The sequence below is a fragment of the Miscanthus floridulus genome, chromosome 8 (assembly GCF_019320115.1).
Source record: "Miscanthus floridulus cultivar M001 chromosome 8, ASM1932011v1, whole genome shotgun sequence".
In the NCBI taxonomy this organism is placed as follows: domain Eukaryota; kingdom Viridiplantae; phylum Streptophyta; class Magnoliopsida; order Poales; family Poaceae; genus Miscanthus; species Miscanthus floridulus.
In genome coordinates, this window is record NC_089587.1 from 206,359,046 (window position 1) to 206,382,611 (window position 23,566).

General features: G+C 42.6%; 1 long non-coding RNA gene across 2 annotated transcripts; it reads left to right on the forward strand.

Moving 5' to 3' along the window:
* Positions 1 to 123: 123 nt before the first annotated feature.
* LOC136478029 (uncharacterized) lies at positions 124 to 21,402 on the forward strand. Of its 2 annotated transcripts, none has more exons than XR_010764161.1 (3): positions 124 to 507; positions 20,135 to 20,282; positions 21,256 to 21,402. It is a non-coding gene; the product is annotated as an uncharacterized lncRNA (long non-coding RNA). The 2 variants fall into 2 exon arrangements; XR_010764162.1 differs by having other exon boundaries at positions 20,135 to 20,272.
* The last annotated feature ends 2,164 nt before the right edge of the window (positions 21,403 to 23,566 follow it).

A 23,566-nucleotide genomic window follows, 5' to 3' on the forward strand; every position in this document is an offset into this window, starting at 1 on the left:
GCGATCTGCCGGGCCTCTGAGAACCTCTCGCTTCGTCAAGAGAATTGACGGGACGATCCATCCATAGGCCGAGTAGCTAGTAGACCAACGACTGATCGTCGCCCGACTGGCCGCCTGCCTGAGTGAGAGCTGTTGGATTGATCTCCCAACCAATAAGTCCAACGACCTATTGGGTCTTGGTCACACGTCCTGATTAGGGACGTCCAACTCTACATAGTTGGTGGGCCCCCGTCGCACTGCACTATATAAAGTGGTGGGGGCCGGCGGCTCGAGGTACGAGGTTCACCATGAGCCAATCCGCCCCACCAACAAACCCTAAGTCCGATCTAGCAAGGGTGCGTAGCCAGCGACGGAAAGACGCCACCGTCATCACCGTCGGCTTCACTGCACCTCACTGCGTCGCCGGACTTCACCGACTCTTCCCCGACCGTCGCTGCCCGTGCGCAGCCTACACCAGCGAACCCGATGGAGGCCACTGGATCTTCCACCCCTGCGGTCTCAGGATCGGTACCTTTTCCCCTTCTCTCCCTGTCTCTCTCTAAACTGTTCTAGATGTATTAGGATCTACCGTTTTATATGTTATACCGAATATAACAGTTAAAGCCAGATCTATGATCCTACGGTTTTAACAAGAGCCTCCTCGCTGCTGTAAGTCGGCAGTCTGTCGTTCCTTGTCGGTTATAGTACAGCTAGGAGGAGTACATCCTACACGTACGTGGCCTAGCCAGCAGATCGATCGACGAAATGAAACAGCAGCTTTGGCTTTGCCGGGGAGTGATCCATTCGGACTTGTTCTCCTCCGACACTTCACGCGTTCGGAGCATGTGGCTCGTGTTCATCGGGATTCGGGGGCCGGCTACGGCCATGCCCAGAGTCGCAAGTACGGAGTACTACTTCCATACACACGTCCACGTTTAGCTTCAGGACGGGGGAACAGCCAAGTTCTTGGGATTGGATTGCCATCAAGCAACCCAGTCCAGTCCAGTTCAGTCCATGCATGGCTGTTTCAACTCGTCACAGCCTCGAGAGATAAGATGGAAAGGCTCAATGATTTGGTGGCCCTTCGGGGAGGCAGTAGTAGACCTAGCCCCCATGCTCAATGATTCCCGACGAGTGGTCAGTTCAGCTCACTGTGTTCCGCCGGTGGCTTTCCGACAGGCGACGACCCAGCGCCTAGGAACTGCTGGCGGGCAGAGTTTTATTTATGGCTTCCTTCCACGGAATGGTATTATTGGAGATCTCGAGACTATTCTATTCGGGTTCCATTTCCACTGCACGCGCCGTGGTTTCGAGCTAAATAACCATTGTAGATTTCGATGCCTTTACACATTGATTGGCCAAACGGACGGGACGACTGTGGGCTGTGGCATGAGAACTAACGATCCTTCGGAGCTCATTTCCGGTGCGTGGTGCAACGGAACGCACATCACAGTCACTGAACCAGAGCCAACGCCCCTTTTACACGCAGTTCGTCTTTAGTTGTTATTAGTGGTGAACCGGCGATATATTCAGGCGTGTTTTTCTGCAAAAAAAAACCACCCGAGATGCTATAGCTGCCTTAAAAACACGGTTTAGTTTCATGGAAACAGGTGAGGCGCCAACCTCTGCTGCTCTCCATTATCACCAACCTCCATAATCCCATTTAGTATATATATAGCCCAAACCACCAAGCAAACAATACAGCAACCTGTTTCGCGTCCAGCATTTTCTCTGGCCACAATTATTCGAGGGGATGGATCATCGAGCCAACCAACGAAAAATCGACCGCATACCAGATAGGTAGTACAAAGCAGGATACTGTTCGCACGAGTTGATAATATCAGTTTGTTTATAGAATTCCCGCAAGCAAATTAAATGAAGCGAAGCCGACGTGCCAATCGCACATGCATATATATACTACTACTATAATATAGTAGGTTAATAAATAATCACACGTAGAGCACGAGCGCACGCATGACGACGACGTGGTTTACCAAAAAAAATCAAACTGAAAAACTCGACAGCCCTAGCTAGTAGCTTACCGGAGTGTCCGACTGTTGGTTAGTCAGCAGCCACAGAAAGCACAACAGGTCTGCACGAGCAGTCGAGCACACAAGTCACACCAGACACCTAAGACTGTCTGCCATAAAGAGATCTAAATCTAAAATAGGTAGCAAAAAGACTTAAAATCAGTCTTCAACAGAATATCTATATAGAAAACTTATTATGAATTGTCTAAGAGACATAATCTAAATATAGATATCCTCTTTCCTAGAAACTCATTTACAGAAAGAATTCTCTTTTAGGTCTTATTGTTGGAGAAGATACTGAATAGGTATTAAACCTTTTGTCTGTAGCGCTACCTAAAATATGAATATATCTTATATTTTATATGATGTTGTTAGAGATATCCTAATACGAAGAAGTGGCTGTGCCGCTGTGGGACTGTGGCCCAAGAATATGGGAGCCTGCGGCCTGTCGGGGAAGACGAAGACCATGGAGAAGAAGATATAAGTATGTTCGTTTAGCTGTGCCTTGTCGTAAAAATTTATTATAAATAATTATAAATTTTTAATCAAAATAATATTTTTCTCTTACACAAACCAACCAAAAATACTTCTTTACGACCCGGCCAAGCGAACATGCTCTCGTCCAGCACAGCACCGCCCGCGCCCGTACGCTAAATTATTCAAGTTAAAGAAAGCTCAACGCCCGCCTCCGCCGCCGTCGGCATCGATCGGGCATCGGCAGCGTCGTCCTGTGCGTCGGGTCCCGGCTGCCGACAGCGACGTCGCCATGCCCGGCCGGGGAGCGGATGTGACGGGAGCCCAACTTTTGCGCACATCGGAGGCTCCGGTGGGTCCGGCTCCGGCAGCATGACTGATTGATGCGCCAAAATCTCTTACTACTCCTGCTGGTTAATTATTCATTATTGGCCATCAGTCCACGTCACCACAGAGATTTATGCTAAGATGCATGCTTATGCTTGCACTATTTTAACTCTGTCGCTCGCCATGCGACTATGCGAGCACAATTCTGATACGGTGTTCTGATTTCTGAAAGCGAAAGCGAGGCCCGATTGCAGTTTGCAACGCAGAAATTTCTTGGTGGAAGTTTCAGCAGGCACACGAACACACGAAAGCACCGTCACAGTTCTAGTCCACTACAGATGATGCAGCACCAGTGCATCAGGATCTTCTCCTTGTTGGTGGTTCGAGGGCCAAAATGGACGAGCTCCCAAGTCCCAAGATTTTCTCCCGGGACTTTAGTTGGAAGAGCATCGCGCTCATAGACGCCCCCATCCGGTCATGGTACCCGATGGGTCCGAAAGCAAGGTCGCCCAATCCCCTCGTTTCTTTTTCGATCAAACAATGGGTGCTAGGTAGACGAACGATGGCAATGGCATATTCTTCAAGAAATAAAAAGGAGGTTAAAAGCATAAAAGGAGGAGGCGGTGATGTTATAGAGGCTGACAGGGAGCTTGCTTAGGGGGTTGGAATCAGCCGCTGTCGCTCCGTCAGCGTAAAAGCTTCGAATCCAAGCCCGTACCTTACCTACTTACCATCAGACGTGAAATCATGTCATCTAGAACGAATCGACGATGAACTGGGTATGTACATTTGAAATCTTTGATTGTTTGCTCACCAACTCCATGACTTACTCGAGTTAATCCGTTGGCTCTGAGCGTCTCCGTACGACGCCGCGCGCGTGTAAATTCTGACAAATGGACATGGTGTATACGTGGACACTGATGTAGGAGTAGTATAGTATTACACACTGTACTACTTAATTCTGGGGCCGAGTTAATTAATCTATTGATTTCAAAAATCTAATTGCCTCCCAACCATGTGGCACCACATCTTTAGATTCTAGGCATACATCTCACCTGGAAGCGTCCTGCTTGGTTTTCTCCGTTTCTGTCTGTGATTCCCAACGATTTTATTTTACAAAACATATCCATATCCGGCTAGGTGGCCTGTGCTTGTTCCTTCGATTTCGTGTAGTTTCTCTCCCAAACGCTATCTTCTTTTAAATTTCAAAAAGGTATAAACTAAGGAGCATGAGAACATGAGCCAAAAAAACAAATGGTGAACATTAACGCATTGTTGGTCAAGCTACACGCACAAAATCTTTGGTTTGAGTTTGTCAAAGACGTGAGATTTTCTATCCACGAGTGCAAACAAAGACGGTCCAAAAATTTCACCGGGCAGCGTTGAACTCGCTCCGAGTAAAAGGAAGTGTAGCATCATCTGACAGCAATAGCAAGGACAAAAACTCATCCGTCCTGTATGTACATGAGGAGTTTTCTCGTTGGAAAATAAGCCCTGGAGTACCGGAAATAAACAAATGCTCCTTATGCTAGTACACACCAACGTCTTTTTCAGGGTCAAACCGCTGTGTGGACGGATGCTCTTTTGGAGATAATAATATCAATAATTCTTTGCCGTCAGATGAGATGCCCGGGCGCCCGGCATATCTCTTTCGTAGTAGCTTTTCCAGCTGCAAGTACACTCCGTCCGTGCATATATCTTTCGTTTCGTCTACATTTCGTCTGTCGACAAGCTATCAGAGGCAGTATAAAGTGGACTTATCTTTTCAACGAAAGGAAATATGTTCCCCCCTTTCACATAAGATCTTTCCTGCACGGAAATTACACTGCTACAAAAATAATTTATAGCAACACCTTCTTTTCTTTGTAGGTGGCTCTATATTGAGCCGTCTCTATAAATAGTTGTCAAATAAGTCGTTCTTACAAATGAATTTGTAGGGACGGTCAGTGTTATCAGCGGTCCCTACAAATCGGACCATTTGTAGAGGCGGCTCTATATCCAGCCGCCCTTGTAGGGACGGCTCAATATTGAAGTGCCTCTACAAATAGACGCCGAGTATTAAAAATTAAGCACTAAAATTCAAATTTTGTAAACGACATCGGATGGAGAAACAACCAAAATGAAAGTTGTAGATCTCGAAAAGTTATGAAACTTTGTAGTTGACAACTTTTTTTATTTAAAATCATCTTATCAAGGAAAATTAGTTTGAATTTCCAAAAATTTGAATGTGGTTCCTATGCTGTCACAGCTTCAACTGTTTGGAAAGTTGCAAGCAAATAGAGTTAGCTCATTTGGTGTATATCGGCCTACAGGGCTCTTCCAAACTGACTTACCCTTTTTGCAGCTCATTCAAATTAACTTGCACGCGGAGTTGGCCACTAATCCATATCCCAGGACTAGCCAAAGCCTCCTGGCTGGCTTGTTCTGATGTATCGGCCTAATCGGTTGTGCTTATTCAGCTATAGTTATGGCTATGGCTGTTTACAGCTATGTGTACGGTGTAGTACAGTTTATTTTTGCAGTCAAAGCAGCAGCTGCATGCCTACAAGTGAATTATTTTTGCAGACAACTTTTTGATTTAAAATCATCTTGTCAAGAAAAACTACGTTTGAATTTTCAAAATTTTAAAATTTGATTTTTTTTAAATGACCTCGGATGGACAAACAATAAAAATGAAAGTTGTAGATCTTGAAAAGTTATGAAACTTTGTAGTTGATAACTTTCACATTTGAAATCATCTTGTCATGGAAAACTACGTTCGAATTTCTTAAATTTGAAATTCAAATTTTATAAATAACCTCGGATGGAGAAACTACCAAAATAAAAGTTGTAGATCTTGAAAAGTTATAAAACTTTGTAGTTGACAACTTTTTCATTTGAATTAGTTTAGAGCCTCAAATAATTAATTTATGCTTAGTTTTGTATAATATGTGGGGAACTAAAATTGAACATAGACATAAGTGATCGTGAGGTGCCGTGGTAGAGAAATTTACGCGCGAGCGAGAGGTCGCGGGTTCGAAACCCAGCCCGGCCGACGCATAGTGTGCAAAAATTGTGAAAAAATACTACAACGGTAGAGTGAGTGTGTGTGGCTGTCGGTGGAGACCTCCTCGGATTAAAAAAAATACTATTTTGTTGTCCTTTTATTCGTAATTTCTAAAAATTAATTCATAGAGACGGCTTAATATCATATCGCTCCTATAAATCAATTTGTAGGAGCAGTCTGAAAACTACTCCTACGAATCAACGATCCGTAGCCACTCCTACGTAGCGTTACCGGCACCCTAGAAAGGTTTTTCTACGTAGTGTTATGTGAAGCAAATTTCTAGCCACGGTGTATGTTCGGTTTTTGACAGCCTCAGAAATTTCTTGGCTGCATAAGCATAAGCGAATTTTGTTTATTCTAGATGGCTATAATACAATCTATGCCTTTTTGTCGTGTTCTTGAAATGTTGAATGTTTGAACAATTGATTTGTTAAATAAATAAATGATACATGAACAGTATTGAGCCGTTGAATGTTTGAACGGATATAAACATTCATCGTAGCCATGAGATTGATTTAATGAATGTTCATTAATTGATTTGGAAGTATGTTTTCATAGAGTCATGTGCATGTATTCGAATATTTGTGTACGTAAAATTTTCTTATTTACATGATTCTTAACATAGATAATTAGGAACTTTTTATGTTTTCTATAAACCATTAAATAAAATAGCTTTCGCTATATCCCTATATACCTTTTCTAGCTTTTGGAGGAGGTTGTGATAAATATCTTAGTTTGCTATTTAAAACCTTGCATAACAATGTTAAATAGAAAAACAATGGCATTCAGGCTGCTCTACTTCTAACTCACAGGTAGAACCTAGCTAGAAAATATAATCTTCATTGTCTGCTCTACTACTCATTATCGCATATATGAAAATAGTGGGCGGAGATTCAGTTCGGCAATCTCGATTAGGACGACAAAGTGTGGAAGAAAAAAAAAATCACTGCCTCATGATAGGACTCTATTTTTCCGAGCGTGGATAAATTGAGAGCTAGGACATGGAACTGTTGGATAAAGTTTTTTTCTTATATTGCCAAAAGAATCAATATTGGAAATAGTTTTACCAAACTATTGAAAATGTTGCTCTCCCCCGGGCGGTTTGGGGCTCGTAGTTCTTTTTTTTTTTTTGAGGGGAACATGAGGGGCTTGCCCCTACTGAATTTTATTAAGAAATTTTAAAACAAGCAGATACAGAGGGAAAGGGAGAGTTCAAGAAACAAAAGAAGAAGAAAAAAAAGACCAACCAAGCTAGAGAAATTAGACTAGATTGCTTAATCATAATTCTATTGAGGGAAAGAATTTCTTTTTGGCGCGCAAAAGAAGCAGTGTCAACTCATCTTTGAACTCTCTCTTGGATGCTTGAATTGAAGGTTGAATTTGGTTGAAAATTAGTCCATTTCTTGCCTTCTAAAATGTCCAATGTAACACCCTCGGTGTTACACTATTTAGTCTTTTGTTAAAACACTACATGAACATTATATTTATATGTGAGTGTATGAATTATAGTGTGTAAATCAATTTCTGTGACTCGAAACGTTCATCGGAAACGTGAAATAAATGTTATATTTCATGTCGCATTATATCCCTTAGAGTTCTAAATGAATTTTTATTGGACGAAAATACTATAGAATGAATATCCGGCACTTTAATAAAGTTTGTAGTGTAAGCTTCGTAGGTGGCGGTGAAATACTTGCGGTCGAGAACGGGATTTGCTAGCTAGCTTAATTAATAGCTTGGAAATCGCATTCAACGCGAAACCGTTTGAGACAGCCGAAATTCCTAAGTCGGACAACGCTTTGACGAAGCTAAGTTCGGCAATTTTCGTAGAAGAATCGGGCTAAGTAGTGGTATGGTCTTAGGGTGTGTTTTAGTAGCTTGATATGTTATCTCGAGAGTAAAATAGTTGGTTTAGCAATTGAAGCATTGAGATGGATTTTTGGGACGCTTTAAAAAGCGTGCAAGACACGTTTTTGAACGGTGGCAGCGTCTGGCCGAGGTCACCGTGACTTGGCCGGCATCGCCACTCGCCCACGCGTGCACCTGTGCGCGCCGCCGCGCGGGCTTCGCACCACCACTGCCGCGCTCATGCACACAAAGCACCACACTCTCACGCGCATGCCGCGCTTGGCGGGACGCTAGGGCCCGACAAGCCTGGCCGCTCTACCACCGTCGTCGCGTGAGCCTAAGCCACGCTGCCTCCTCGTGCTCGCCTATGCGGGACCGTGCGCGCATGGCCGTCCTCGGCTGGCCTGTGGCTTGGCCAGTTTGGGCTATTGTCGCGCGGTGCCGTTGAGGCTCACCATCGCGTCGCGCTGCGTCCCCGGTCGCGCTGCGCTCCGACCGCCCCTGCCGCGTGGCCACTGCTATTGCTGACCCTTGAAAGGTCCTAATGGCTAGAGAGGGGTGAATAGCCTAATAAAAATTTTTACAACAACACTTAACAAAAAGGTTAGACAATTATGAGGCGAAGCAAGTGTTGCGCTAGCCTACTCAAAATGCAAGCCACCTACCACAATTCTAGTTTAGATAGTGTCTATTCACACAATAGCTATGACACTACCCTATGTTAGTGTGCTCTCAAAGGATAACTAAAGAGCCACACCAACCAAGCAAGCAAGCTCTCACAACTAGCTACACTAAAATGCTTGTCAACTAGTTTACGGTAAAGTAAAGAGAGTGATCAAGAAGGTTATACCGCCGTGTAGATGAAGAAACCAATCAATCACAAGGAGGAATAACAATGAAGACCAATCACCTCAGAATCAATGATGAATACAATGATTTTTTACCGAGGTTCACTTGCTTGCCGGCAAGCTACTCCTCGTTGTGGCGATTCACTCACTTGGAGGTTCATGCGCTAATTGGCTTCACACGCCAAACCCTCAATAGGGTGCCGCACAACCAACACAAGATGAGGATCACACAAGCCACGAGCAATCCACTAGAGTACCTTTTGGTGCTCCGCCGAGGAAAGGTCAAGAACCCCTCACAATCACCACGATCGGAGCCGGAGACAATCACCATCCTCCGCTCAATGATCCTCACTGCTCTAAGCCGTCTAGGTGGCGGCAACCACCAAGAGTAACAAGCGAAATCCGCAGCGAAACACGAACACCAAGTGCCTCTAGATGCAAACACTCAAGCAATGCACTTGGATTCACTCTCAATCTCACTATGATGATGAATCAATGATGGAGATGAGTGGGAGGACTTTGGCTAGGCTCACAAGGTTGCTATGTCAATGAAAATGGCCAAAGATATGAGCCATAGCCGGCCATGGGGCTTAAATAGAAGCCCCCATGAAATAGAGCCGTTGTACCCCTTCACTGGGCACACTACGCTCTGACCGGACGCTCCGGTCATACTGACCGGACCCTAGACTCAGCGTCCGGTCCACTGATTTTTGCCACGTGTCACTCTGAGTTAAAACTGAATCGTCAGATCACAACGGCTAAGTGCTGACCGGACGCTCCGGCTAAACTGACCGGATGCTGCAGCCTCAGCGTCTGGTCGAGTACAGTAAGGGTCCAAATCCATTTTTCCTCGACCGGGGGTGTCCGATCCACCTCGACCAGACACAGCCTAGCGTCCAGTGGTATACCCTAGCTACTATACCGCCAAGTCAGCGTGATCGGACGCAGGCAGTCAGCGTTCGGTGCATTTAGATCCAGCGTCCGGTCACTTGATCGACGCTGGCATCTCCTCTGTCTTCTTCATCCTTGCTCAAATGTGCCAACCACCAAGTGTATCACCTTGTGCACATGTGTTAGCATATTTTCACAAATGTTTTCAAGGGTGTTAGCACTCCACTAGATCCTGAATGCATATGCAATGAGTTAGAGCATCTAGTGGCACTTTGATAGCTGCATTCCGATATGAGTTTCACCCCTCTTAATAGTACGGCTATCAAACCTAAATATGATCACACTTTCTAAGTGTCTTGATCACTTAAAACAAAGTAGCTCCTACAAATTATACCTTTGCCTTGAGCTTTTTATTTTTCTCTTTCTTCTTTTTAAGTTTAAGCCCTTGATCATCACCATGCCATCACCATTGTCATGCTATGATCTTCATTAGCTTCTCCACTTGAAGTGTGCTACCTATCTCATGATCACTTGATAAACTAGGTTAGCACTTAGGGTTTCATCAATTCACCAAAACCAAACTAAAGCTTTCAATCTCTCCCTTTTTGGTAATTGATGACAACCCTTATACTAAGATATGAATTGAAATTCAATTGAATCCATGTTGCTTGCCCAAGCATATTTACCATGTGTAAAAGGATATGGACAAGTTTCATGAACCCCAAATGGTAGCAATTGCTCCTCCTACATATGTGCTAAAATTTTGGATTGAAGCTTGCACATATGCTTAGATAGTAAATATAGGAGTCAATGTCTATCAAATGATGCTAAGGTATAACAGATGGACCTTTGAAGCGTGATACCAATCGGAGTGCATCAATATACCATCCTTAGCACCATGGTTAGCTCAATATCACTTGGAAACATACTTTAGAAAGATACCACTTGTAAAGACTTACTTGGAAATGAAAGTTATCTAGTGATTTCATTTCATCATTCAATCTTACAACTAACATTCATCACACAAGCATGGATGTTTAAATTTAATACTTATGCCATGCAAGCAAACATATGAAATGCATATTCAAATGCACCATATAAGTCCATGAGCTTGCTCCCCTACTTGTGTGCTCAAAATTTTAGTTGATCTCTTTCCTTTGTCATATCTCTCCCCCTATGTCATATATCAAGATATCTTTATGTTTTTCCCTTTTTCACTATCTTTGTTTCTCTCCCTCTTTGTCATCAATGACCATAAAGGTCCAAAAAATAGATAGTATTACTTGTAGGGTCAAGATTATCAATGTCAATCAATGAGGTGAGGACCATTTTCCCAAATTTGGTTTAGTCTAGATTATTTGCCAAAGATATTTAACTCGGTTTGATCTAATGACAAGCTTCTTCACACCTCCAAATAAGGGTTATCTTGTACCATGTTGAGTTAAACACTTATAGTTTATTTTCCAGATTAAACACTAGGTTTACAAGCCCATAAACATGTCATATGCCATCACTAGATCAAGTCAAGCATAGAAGCAATAGTGATATCATATAAACATCAAAATCATTTGATTTTCATGAATGAGCCTAATAAAATAGAACCACTTGAAAGGTCCTAATAAGATTGAAAATATGACTAGACGCACTAAACATGTCCTTAGCAAGGATGTATGCCATGCCAATCAACTTTTACCTTGGATTGCTCGAAGGAGAGGCATGTCATATGAGTGGGGGTGCATCAACACATATTTGAGAAATCCAATATGTTCAACTCATTCCTTAGCTTACAAAACCTTTTCTCATCCAATGGCTTGGTGAATATGTCAGCAAGTTGATCTTCGGTGCCTACACTCTCAATGCAAATGTCCCCTTTTTGTTGGTGATCTCTTATGAAATGGTGGCGGACATCAATATGCTTTGTTCTTGCATGTTGAACCGGATTGTTGGTTAGCTTGATTGCACTCTCATTATCACATAGCAATGGCACTTTCTTGAACTTGATTCCAAAGTCACTCAAAGTGGCCTTCATCCAAAGTACTTGTGCACAACAACTACCGGTGGATATGTATTCGGCTTCGGCGGTTGATAATGCAACACTATTTTGCTTCTTTGATGACCATGAAACAAGTGATCTTCCCAACAATTGACATATGCCCGAGGTGCTATTTCTTTCAACCTTGCATCCCGCATAATCTGAGTCAGAGTAACCAACTAGCTCAAACTTTGCTCCTTTAGGATACCACAAACCAACATTTGGTGTATGCTTCAAGTACCTTAATATCCTCTTTGTAGCCTTCAAATGACTTTCTCTTGGTGAGGCTTGAAATCTTACATACATGCATACACTAAACATGACATCTGGCCTTGATGCGGTCACATAGAGTAGGCTTCGAATCATAGATCGATACAACTTTTGATCCACCATGTTTCCACTTGCATCACTATCCAAGTTGCCATTGGTTCCCATTGGTGTGCTAATGACTTTGCTATCAATCATGCCAAACTTCTTGATCATGTCCTTGATATACTTGCCTTGACTCACAAATGTACCATTCTCCAATTGCTTGATTTGAAGACTAAGGAAGTAACTCAACTCTCTAATCATGGACATCTCAAACTCATTAGCCATCATCTTTCCAAACTCATCACAAAATTCTTTATTGGTTGATCCAAATATGATATCATCAACATATATTTGCAACACAAATAGATCTTTTCCAATCTTCTTGATAAAAAGAGTGGTGTCAACCTTGCCCATTGTGAACCCTTTAGAGAGGAGGAAGTCCCTCAATCTCTCATACCATGCTCTAGGTGCTTGCTTCAAGCCATATAATGCCTTCTTCAACTTGTATCATGGTTGGGCTTCTTATCATCTTCAAAACTGGGAGGTTGCTCTACATATACTTCTTCATTGATGTAGCCATTGAGAAATGCACTCTTAACATCCATTTGATAGAGCTTGATGTTGTGGGCACAAGCATAGGCTAGCAAGATTCTAGTTGCTTCCAATCTAGCAACTAGGGCATATGTTTCTCCAAAGTCAAGACCTTCAACTTGTGTATAGCCTTGTGCTACCAATCTTGCTTTGTTCCTTACTACTATCCCATCTTGATCTTGCTTGTTTCTAAAGACCCATTTGGTTCCAATCACATTGTGTCCCTTTAGTCTTTCTACTAATTCCCATACTTGATTTCTTGTGAAGTTATTCAATTCTTCATGCATAGCATTCATCCAATCAACATCCTTTAAAGCTTCATCTATCTTTTTTGGTTCAATAGATGACACAAATGAGAAGTGTTCACAAAATGATGCCAATCTTGATCTTGTTTGAACATCTCTTGAAATATCACTAATTATAGTGTCCAAAGGATGATCTCTCGCAATATTGGTTGGTTGGAGGATTGGAACTTGATTGCTTGCACTTGCTTGATCATTGGGTTGAGATGATGTACTATCCACTTGATCTTGTTCATTGTTATGAGAGCCACTTGTATTAACTTGATTTGTATCATCTTGCACATTTAAGTTAGAGAGCACTTGCACTTGATCATCTTCATCATCAATCACTTGCCTAGGCCTCAATTCACCAATATCCATGTTCTTCATGGCATTTGAAAGTTGAATGCCTCTAACATCTTCCAAGTTCACATTCTCTACTTGTGAACCCTTGGTTTCATCAAATTCAACATCATGAACTTCCTCAAGAGTACCACTATCTAAATTCCAAACTCTATATGCTTTGCTTTTAGTGGAATAACTAAGTAGGAATCCTTCATCACATTTCTTGTCAAACTTGCCCAATCTTGTGCCTTTCTTCAAGATATAGCATTTGCAATCAAAGACCCAAAAATATGCAATGTTAGGCTTTCTACCATTCAAGAGCTCATATGGTGTCTTCTCTTTCAATCGGTGACAATAGAGGCGGTTGCTACAATAGCAAGCCGTGTTGATAGCTTCAGCCCAAAAAGATTGACTCATATTGTACTCACTAAGCATAGACCTTGCCATATCAATGAGTGTTCTGTTCTTCCTCTCAATAAGGCCATTTGATTGGGGTGTGTACTTGGCCGAGAATTGATGTCTAATTCCAAATTCATCACATAACTCATCAATTCTAGTGTTTTTGAACTCACTACCATTGTCACTTCTAACTCTCTTGATGGTTGTTTCAAACTCATTGTGAATGCCTTTGACAAATAATTTGAATGTTGCAAATACATCACTTTTATCCACTAGAAAGAATACCCATGTTATCTAGTATAGTCCTCCACTATCACAAATCCATATTTGTTACCACCGATACTAGTGTATTGTGTTGGCCCAAACAAATCCATGTGCAATAACTCAAATGCTTTACTAGTGCTCATCATGCTTTTCTTAGGATGAGTGTTTCTAACTTGTTTGCCGGCTTGACAAGAGCTACAAAGCTTATTCTTTTCAAACACAACATCTTTCAACCCTTTAACTAAGTCATGCTTAATCAATTTATTTAATTGTTTCATTCCAACATGACCAAGCCTTCTATGCTATAACCAACCCATGCTAGACTTAGTGAACAAGCATGTAGATAATCTAGCTTCACTAGCATTGAAATCAACCAAGTATAGATTCTCATATCTAAAGCCTTTGAAGATCAAGTTAGAGCCATCTACACTTATAATTTCTACATCATCTACCCCAAATATGCATTTGAATCCAAGATCACACAATTGTGCCACGGATAGCAAATTGAAGTTCAAGCTCTCTACTAGCAACACATTGGATATGCTCATGTCATTAGATATTGCAATCTTACCAAGCCCTTTGACCTTGCCTTTGCCATTATCACCAAATGTGATACTATCATAACCATCATTGCCATTGGTGTTGATTGAGTTGGACATTCTTGCATCACCAGTCATGTGTTGAGTGCACCCACTATCAAGAACCCAATGCCTTCCTCCGGCTTTGTAATTAACCAACAAAAGAAGATCAATTTTTTTAGGTACCCAAACTTGCTTGAGTTCTTGAAGGTTAGTCACTAAGCTCTTTGGTACCCAAATGGCTTTATTCTTTGAGCCCATCCATGGTTTACCAATAAACTTAGCCTTTATACCATTTGTACCCCTAGTAAGCATGTAGCATGAATCAAGCTTAATGGAGGATACATTATCATTTTTGCTCTTGTTTTTGCATTCTTACTCTTTGTGACCCACTTGCTTGCAACTAGTGCAAAACCGACCATTATTCTTCACAAAACTAGTCTTGTGAGGAGCAAAGGCCGCTTTACCTTTCTTGGGGGTATAGCCCAATCTCTCTTTGTAGAGAGAAGCTCTTTAGCTACCCAAGCATATAAGCAAGCGGTCCTCACCACCATAAGCCTTAGCTAAGGTGTGAGTGAGCTTAGTGACCTCCTTCTTGAGGTTCTCATTCTCAACCACTAGTGAGGCATCACAAGTGAGACCATCACTACTAGATGAGGTAGAAGTGGAAGTGCTACAAGAAGGGTTAGTAGGAGCAACAATGATAGGCATAGATAGAGATTCATCAATTATGTCACAAGTTAAACCTACATTGCAAGTTTCAACATGCTTCTTTTTATTTTGCTCATCAAGCAAAGAGGAATGAGCCTTTTCAAGCTTTTTGTGAGCTTTGACAACCTTCTCATTGGCTTCCTCTAGCCTCTCATGAGATACATTGAGCTCATCAAAGGCTTGCTTAAGGGCTTTGATTTCTTTATGCAAGCTTTTGCATTCTCTTCTCTTAATATCAAAGTGTTCTCTAACATCTTTTAGCATGTCAAATAATTCATCCTTAGTAGGTTCATCATTATCACTATCACTATCATTTTCATTTTCATGTTCATTATCATCAACATGTTCTTCATCACTTTCATCACCACAAGATTGCACCTTAGTGGCCTTAGCCATAAAGCATGATGAAGATTCAAAGAGAGAAGGCTTCTCATTGATGGCAATGCTTGCAAGAACCTTCTTCTTGGTGGTCTTATGATCATCACTATCATCATCATCATCACTTGAGGAAGCATCACTATCCCAAGTGACTACATATGAACCACCCTTCTTCTTCTTGAAGGCCATCTTATCCTTCTTCTCTTTCTTTTCCTTCTTGTCCTTCTTCTTGGTCTTCTTATTGTCATCATCATTGTCACTATTGTATGGGCATTGAGCAACAAGATGATCTTTGCTTCCACACTTGAAGCATCTTCTTGACTCTTCTTTGTTCTTGAATGAAGATTTCTTTCTTCTTGCATGGTAGCCCTTCTTCACCATGAATTTGCCAAATCTCTTGACAAAGAGAGCCATCTTCTCATCATCATCATCATCCCATGATTCATCTTCTTCACTTGAAGTTTCTTACTTTGCTTTGCCCTTGGATGATGTGGCTTTGAATGCCACGCTTTTCTTCTTCTCATCTTTCTTCTCCTTCTTTTCTTCCTTCTCATCATCTCTATATGTATCATCGGTCATTATATCTCCCAACACCTGGTTTGGTGTCATGGTGTCCAAACCACTCCTTACTAGAATAGTGACTAATGTGCCAAATCTTGAAGGTAAGCATCTCAAGAACTTGTGGGAGAAGTCCTTATCCTTCACCTCTTCTCCAAGTGCTTTGAGATCATTGATAAACACTTGAAGCCTATGAAACATCTCCGGCACACTCTCATCCTCCTTCATCTTGAAGCTTGCTAACTTCTCTTTGAGAATGTAAGCCTTTACACCCTTCATGGCTTGAGTCCCTCAAATGATTCTTCTAACTTCTTCCAAGCTTCATGTGCCATCTCAATATTCTTGATTTGCTTAAATGTTCTTTCATCAATTGCATCATGAATGGCACTTAGAGCAATATCATTATTTTGGAGAAGCACTTCTTTGGCGGCGGTGGGATTCTCCGGATCACCAATCTCAATTTTGGTTTCTACCACCTTCCACACCTTTCTATTGATTAACTTGATGTGTGTGGTCATTTTTGACTTCCAATAAGGATAATTTATGCCATCAAATTGAGGTGGCTTCTTGGTATTGTTGATTTGAGCCATTTTAACACCGAAGGTTGTTAAGCCTCAAATAACGGTGACCTCGGCTTTGATACCACTTGAAAGGTCCTAATGGCTAGGGGGGTGAATAGCCTAATAAAAATTTCTACAACAACACTTAACAAAAAGGTTAGACAATTATGAGGCGAAGCAAGTGTTACGCTAGCCTACTCAAAATGCAAGCCACCTACCACAATTCTAGTTTAGATAGTGTCTATTCACACAATAGCTATGACACTACCCTATGTTAGTGTGCTCTCAAAGGCTAACTAAAGAGCCACACCAACCAAGCAAACAAGCTCTCACAACTAGCTACACTAAAGAACTTGTCAACTAGTTTATGGTAAAGTAAAGAGAGTGATCAAGAAGGTTATACCACCATATAGATGAAGAAACCAATCAATCACAAGGAGGAATAACAATGAAGACCAATCACCTCGGAATCAATGATGAACACAATGATTTTTTATCGAGGTTCACTTGCTTGCCAGCAAGCTACTCCTCATTGTGGCGATTCACTCACTTGGAGGTTCACGCGCTAATTGGCTTCATATGCCAAACCCTCAATAGGGTGCTGCACAACCAACACAAGATGAGGATCACATAAGCCACGAGCAATCCACTAGAGTACCTTTTGGCGCTCCGCCAGGGAAAGGTCAAGAACCCCTCACAATCACCACGATCGGAGCCGAAGACAATCACCACCCTCCGCTCAATGATCCTTGCTGCTCCAAGCCATCTAGGTGGCGGCAACCACTAAGAGTAACAAGCAAAATCCACAGCGAAACACGAATACCAAGTGCCTCTAGATGCAAACACTCAAGCAATGCACTTGGATTTACTCCCAATCTCACTATGATGATGAATCAATGATGGAGATGAGTGGGAGGACTTTGGCTAGGCTCATAAGGTTGCTATGTCAATGAAAATGGCCAAAGATATGAGCCATAGCCGGCCATGGGGCTTAAATAGAAGCCCCTATGAAATAGAGCCATTGTCCCATTCACTAGGCACACTGCGCTCTAACCGGACGCTCCGGTCATACTGACCGGACCCTGGACTCAGCGTCTGGTCCACTGATTTTTGCCACGTGTCACTCTAAGTTAAAACTGAATCGTCAGATCACAACGGCTAAGTGCTAACCGGATGCTCTGGCTAAACTGACCGAACGCTAGAGCCTCAGCGTCCGGTCGAGTACAGTAAGGGTCCAAATCCATTTTTCCTCGACCGGACGCGTCCGATCCACCTCGACCGGACACAGCCCAGCGTCTAGTGGTATACCCTAGCTACTATACCGCTAAGTCAGCGTGACTGGACACAGGCAGTCAGCGTCCGGTGCATTCAGATCCAGCGTCCGGTCACTTGATCGACGCTGGCATCTCCTCTATCTTCTTCACCCTTGCTCAAATGTGCCAACCACCAAGTGTAACACCTTGTGCACATGTGTTAGCATATTTTCACAAATGTTTTTAAGGGTGTTAGCACTCCACTAGATCCTAAATGCATATGCAATGAGTTAGAGCATCTAGTGGCACTTTGATAACCGCATTCCGATATGAGTTTCACCCCTCTTAATAGTATGGCTATCAAACCTAAATGTGATCACACTTTCTAAGTGTCTTGATCACTTAAAACAAAGTAGCTCCTACAAATTATACCTTTGCCTTGAGCTTTTTGTTTTTCTCTTTCTTCTTTTCAAGTTTAAGCCCTTGATCATCACCATACCATCACCATTGTCATGCTATGATCTTCATTAGCTTCTCCACTTGAAGTGTGCTACCTATCTCATGATCATTTGATAAACTAGGTTAGCACTTAGGGTTTCATCAATTCACCAAAACCAAACTAGAGCTTTTAACCCTTCATAGCTGCACACGCTTGGGCTTGTCCTACCTGCCTTGCCATCACATCGGTGCTCGTTGATGCTGCGCTGCTGCCTCCTCAGACCGGCGCCATCCACTGCGGCGCAAAGGGCTGAGCTGCCATCGTTGGCTTGCGATTTATGGCCATGGGGCCAACATCTAGAGCACATTTCGCTATCCCCCTATCGCCCTATAGCCTGTGCGCGTTTATGCACTGAGTTGATAGCCATGTCCCGCCATGGCAGCGACGAGCCAAGCCGTACCTACCTTCCCCTGTTCCTCTATCATCGTGGTCGCCGGACCCACGCCTCTCAATTCAGCCTAGTGGAGCCACCTCAATCCAATTAGCGTGGTCCACAGCTTCGTGGTGTAGTCAGCCAGCCACCTGACCCCATCGTGCGGTGTTACTCGCTGAGCCATGCTCCAATTTGGAGTTTTCCTCTCGCCGGGTCATTAAGACCATCGTGGCGCGCGTCGACAACAAGGTTCCCACTCTAGTGCTGCTCGCATTTAATTCATTGCACCGCCAACTTCTCCTCCACCTGCTCATCACCCTGCGCACCCTTGCCTAGTTGCTACCTCCCTCTAGCCTCACATGACGTAGCCTTGCCACCGCGATGCACCACCGCGTCGTCTGTGCGCATGCGGCCAGCTCAGCTGGGGCCGTCTCCGGTCGAACCGCCACCTCATCTGGGTCTATGGTGAGTGCCTGGAGCTCACTTGCTACCCTTTTTACTCTGGCATAGTTGTGACTCACCGGAACGCCACCGCCATGATTATAGGAGCTCCGCCACAGTGGATCGTCCTTACTATGGTGTCCCAGCTTGCACTTTCTTCGCCAGTGCTTCACGTTCACGCCTAGGCAGGTATCGACTCGCTAGTGGGGGTGGAGAGGGACCGGTTTGGCCGGCGTAACCGCCTAGTGCCAGTGCCGCCGCGCCAGTGCACGCAGGGGGCCCGAGGATATGGCCGTGGTAAAGATGGGAAGGGGGAGGGGCGTAGTTGTAAGATAGCAGACTGGCGGAACAGTGCTCTTAGTGTTCGTGTGATTACCGGGTAGACAAGGGTGTTTTCGCAAGATGACTGGCGCGCACGGGTCCTCCCCGTCACAGGCCGTCATCGCGCGGACTGGGCCGTGCTGTGCGTCGTGTGCACGCGCGCGTTGCGCCAGAGTGGGCCGAGCCACTCGTGCTTTGGGCCACGTGGTAGATTTAGGTTTTTTTTATTTTCTAGTGAATTAGTAAAGGTTTATTCAATTTAGTTTTGAGATGAACTTTGAAAAATAATAGTAAATTCTATATATGTCTAAAAATAGTGAAACAAAATTTGTTAGGTTCACAAAAATGCTATCTATCTGTTGATGTAGTTAGTTTATAGTTAGCTATGGTAATGATAGACTCATAAATTCACTTTAGAAAGCTTAGTATTATTTAGCTTAATATTTGTCAGAATTTTTGTGGCAAATTGATGATAGTTTTAGCCATGAAATTTTTACAGTAGGTTCATTAGATTATTATGTACTCATTGTAAATTTTGTAACCCTAGAGTAGGTTGCTAAATAGAGTAGCTAGTACCCCTTGTTTTATCATATATAGAGTAAATCGGTATTAAGAGTAAGAATACCTTTGGTTGCTAAGATAATATATGTCATGCTTCGTACTTGTTAGTGGTAGCAGTAGGTAACTTAGCACCTTAGTCGGTAGGACTAGCTTAGTAGCTTGATGGATGTATTTTGATTTTAAGAGTTGTTGTGCCATATTACTAAGTGTTGTGTCATTATTTCATGCATGTAGATCACGAGTTGGTAGAGTTCGTGCCTGCTGACGAACAGGACTACGAGGAGGTCATTGAGGAGTATGAGGAGATTCTCGTACAAGAGGGAGCCCCGGAGCCGTTCATTGCTGACTTTGTTGATACACCGCCTGCCTAAGGCAAGCCCTGGTACATAACCCCTATTTTTGATTGATTACTAAATATATATGATGTGCATTTATGTTACATGCATTTTATGAAAACTACATGCATATATATACTTACCTATGAGTCCTACTAGTATAGGTCGAGTAGCTGCTATGCTTAGGATATCGGTAGCATGAGTAACCTGCCATTACTCACAATAGGTGATAATTATGACCACTCATGATAAAATGGTGGAAAGGAAAAATGGTGACCAGGCAGGGATATGGTTTGGGTATTGGTGGTTGTAAGAGGTTGTGTCCTATGGTCAACAGGGCATAACCTGGTTATACTTTTTCCCTGTCTGTATCGGTTAAGGACCGGTCGTTGCATAAGTCTCTAGACAAGTAACAAATTTATTATCCCGAGCACATACTTGGGTATGGGCATAGGGAAGACTTGTTGCTCTCTTGTCGTGGGTTTTGGCTCTTTTTGGACTGACTAATCGGATGCGAGGATGGTGGAGGTTCTTGTACCGCACTAAGTCCAGGACTTAGGAGCGGGGCTTGGAGTCCAAGTTTGGACGGGGACCTGGACCCCATTATAGGAGGGTGATGGGTTGGTCCTGCTTGTGCCTGGGGTATAAGCGGGGCATGTGTTTTCGGGGTACCCAGCTAGGGGCATTGATTCGTGAATTGCTGAGCAATTCGGTATGGCTTGTCTACGAACTAGCACCGTAGTAAGAACTGAAAGATGAAAGGTGATAAAATGAAACTGATTGTTCAACTCTTGCTTGAAAGTAGAATAGGTGCTTACATAAAATGGCTAGATAATTAATTAATCATGGCTGCTAATAATAACATAAATAAGGACTCACTATTAGTATTGCTTTCTAAAAAAAGGAAACCAACAAACCATAAAGCTTTACATATTCGTTAGAGTCGGAAAACTATTCCCACTAATAAGATACGTCTTGCGAGTACATTGTATACTCAGGGTTTATTTACCCCTGTTGCAGGTAATCCTTGAGGAGTAGCCGTTGTGTGAAGGATTCTTCTGGTGGGCACAAATGAATCCTTGTTCGTTACCGCTAGATGTGTATTTTCATTCCGCTGTCTAATATTTCGCACTCTAAATTTGGAATTGTAATAATATATTTCTAAGAACTCTGGATGTATGAAATGGTTTAAGTATTATAACTTGTTCTCATTATTGGATCCCTAGGGGAAAATATGGACCTTTCGGCCTCTCCCTTGGGGTGTGCCCGACGAAACCCGCCCGTTGTAGCTTACTTTCGGGGTGCTTAGTGTCTAATGGAAGACGAGTGCCTCCGTAGGTGTGTTATTTTGGGTGGTTCTACCACATCCAACACATGATTATTATGATCTCTATGAAGAAAGGCACTTGGAGCTGCCTTCTGAACAACTCTATATTTTGAACAAAATCCATCTGTTGATCTGTTTGAACCTGCAACCAATTCCAGCTGGAAGTTGCAAAAGGACAATGGATGAAAAGATGACACAAAGATTCCTCTATCAGCCCATTGCATAAGACACAATTGTAGTCCTGAAGCTCCATATTTTTCCTTCTTAAAAGCTCCCTGGTGCTTAATCTGTCTTTTAGCATTAGCCAATTGAAGACCTTGTGTTTGCTCTAACAAGAGCTCTTCAAAATTCTCTTAAAAGCAGGATGAACTATAGCATGACCACTGAGGTGCCTGTAAGCTTTAGGGACTGAATAGCTACCTGATTGCCACATGCAGGTCCAAACGTCTGGTTCTTCGGTTAGGGTCAAAATTTGGATATCTGAGCTAAGCTGAGCTAGTTGTGCATAAGCTTGATTTGATAATGAAAGGTGAAAAAGGGATAGCAAATCTGGGTAATCCTTTCTAGCTGCTAGAGTGATTGTTTTAGATTTTGCAAAAGAGAACAACTTAGGGTAGGCTTTGCATAGGCACCTTGTTGTTCCAAAAATCTGACCAAAGATAACATGAGCCTCCATTTTTCACATTCGGCATGGCCAATCCCTTGAACTTGTCCAGCAGCTTTAAGATATTCCTCCACCAAAAAGAGCCCTTTTTTATTATGGTGGCAGGATTCCAGAGCTATAGCAACTTTCCCAAACAAGAAAAACCCATGGAATATCTTTCTTGTTGAAGAATTTGAAAAGGTGCTTGAGCAGTAGAGCTTCATTCTGTGTTTTTAAATTTAAAACCCCCAAACCTCCTTCTTTCTTTGATCTACAAACACATGTCCAAGCAACCTTTGGTCTCTATTATGCATTTATATCAGCTCTCCTCCAAAGACAGTGTTTTCTGAATTTATCTATCTGATTAATGACTGTGTTATGGATGGCAAAAGTTCCCATGCAGAATGTTGGAAAAGCTAAAAACACAGAGTTTGTTAATTCTAGTCTACCTGCCTGGTTCAGAAAGGATGAGGTGGCTGCCAATCTTCTCTCACATCTGTTTACTAGGGGGGAGAAATCAATTACTCTAGGCTTTGTCAAGCTAAGGGGCAATCCAAGGTAGGTGAAAGGCAACTTTTTCTTTTTCACAGTTGAAGGTTCTTGCAAGGTTATCAAGTCTTTCCTCAAAAATATTTATTGGTACCATGACAGATTTACTATAGTTTACCTTCAGACCTATGGACTCTCCAAATGAATGAAGAATGGCTTTTAAGGTGATCAATTGCCTACTACAAGCCTCCATTACTATTAAAGTATCATCCGCATATTGGATTATTGGAAATTCAGGAGAGTGAGGATCTCGCATTGTATGGTCCATGAGTTCCCTTCGAAGCCCTCTGAGTCAGTAAACACAATAAACTAAGGAATTGATTCTAGATCAACAACTCGAGCTCTGACAAGAATTCTAGCTAAGTGCTTGTCATCTATAACCCAGCTAATTATTTTGCCAAAGGGACCTATCACTTTTCCACATATTCATCCTTCTAGTAATCCATATGAAATCCCAAAAGCATCAACCGGACTTCTCGATTAAAGTTAACCCTGCACCAATTTCTCCCCTGATTATGGCAGGTAAAAGAGATGTTGACATCACCAAACGGATGAGGGCTTTCTAGAACAAAGGTATTTCTAGTATTATTAGATGCAAAATGAACAAAAGCTTGTCCTAGGTGAGTCTGCTGAATATCTAAAATTGTGACTCTCTCTTGATTAACTAAAAATGTTCTAAGTATCTCCTTAACCACCGCAAAGTTTAGTGCAATACCCGGTACAGGAGAAATAGTTGCAATGGCCACATTCTCATTGCGTGGTTGAGGACGAGAAAGAGCCACAGTGCACACCATGAACATCCTGTTAGGTAC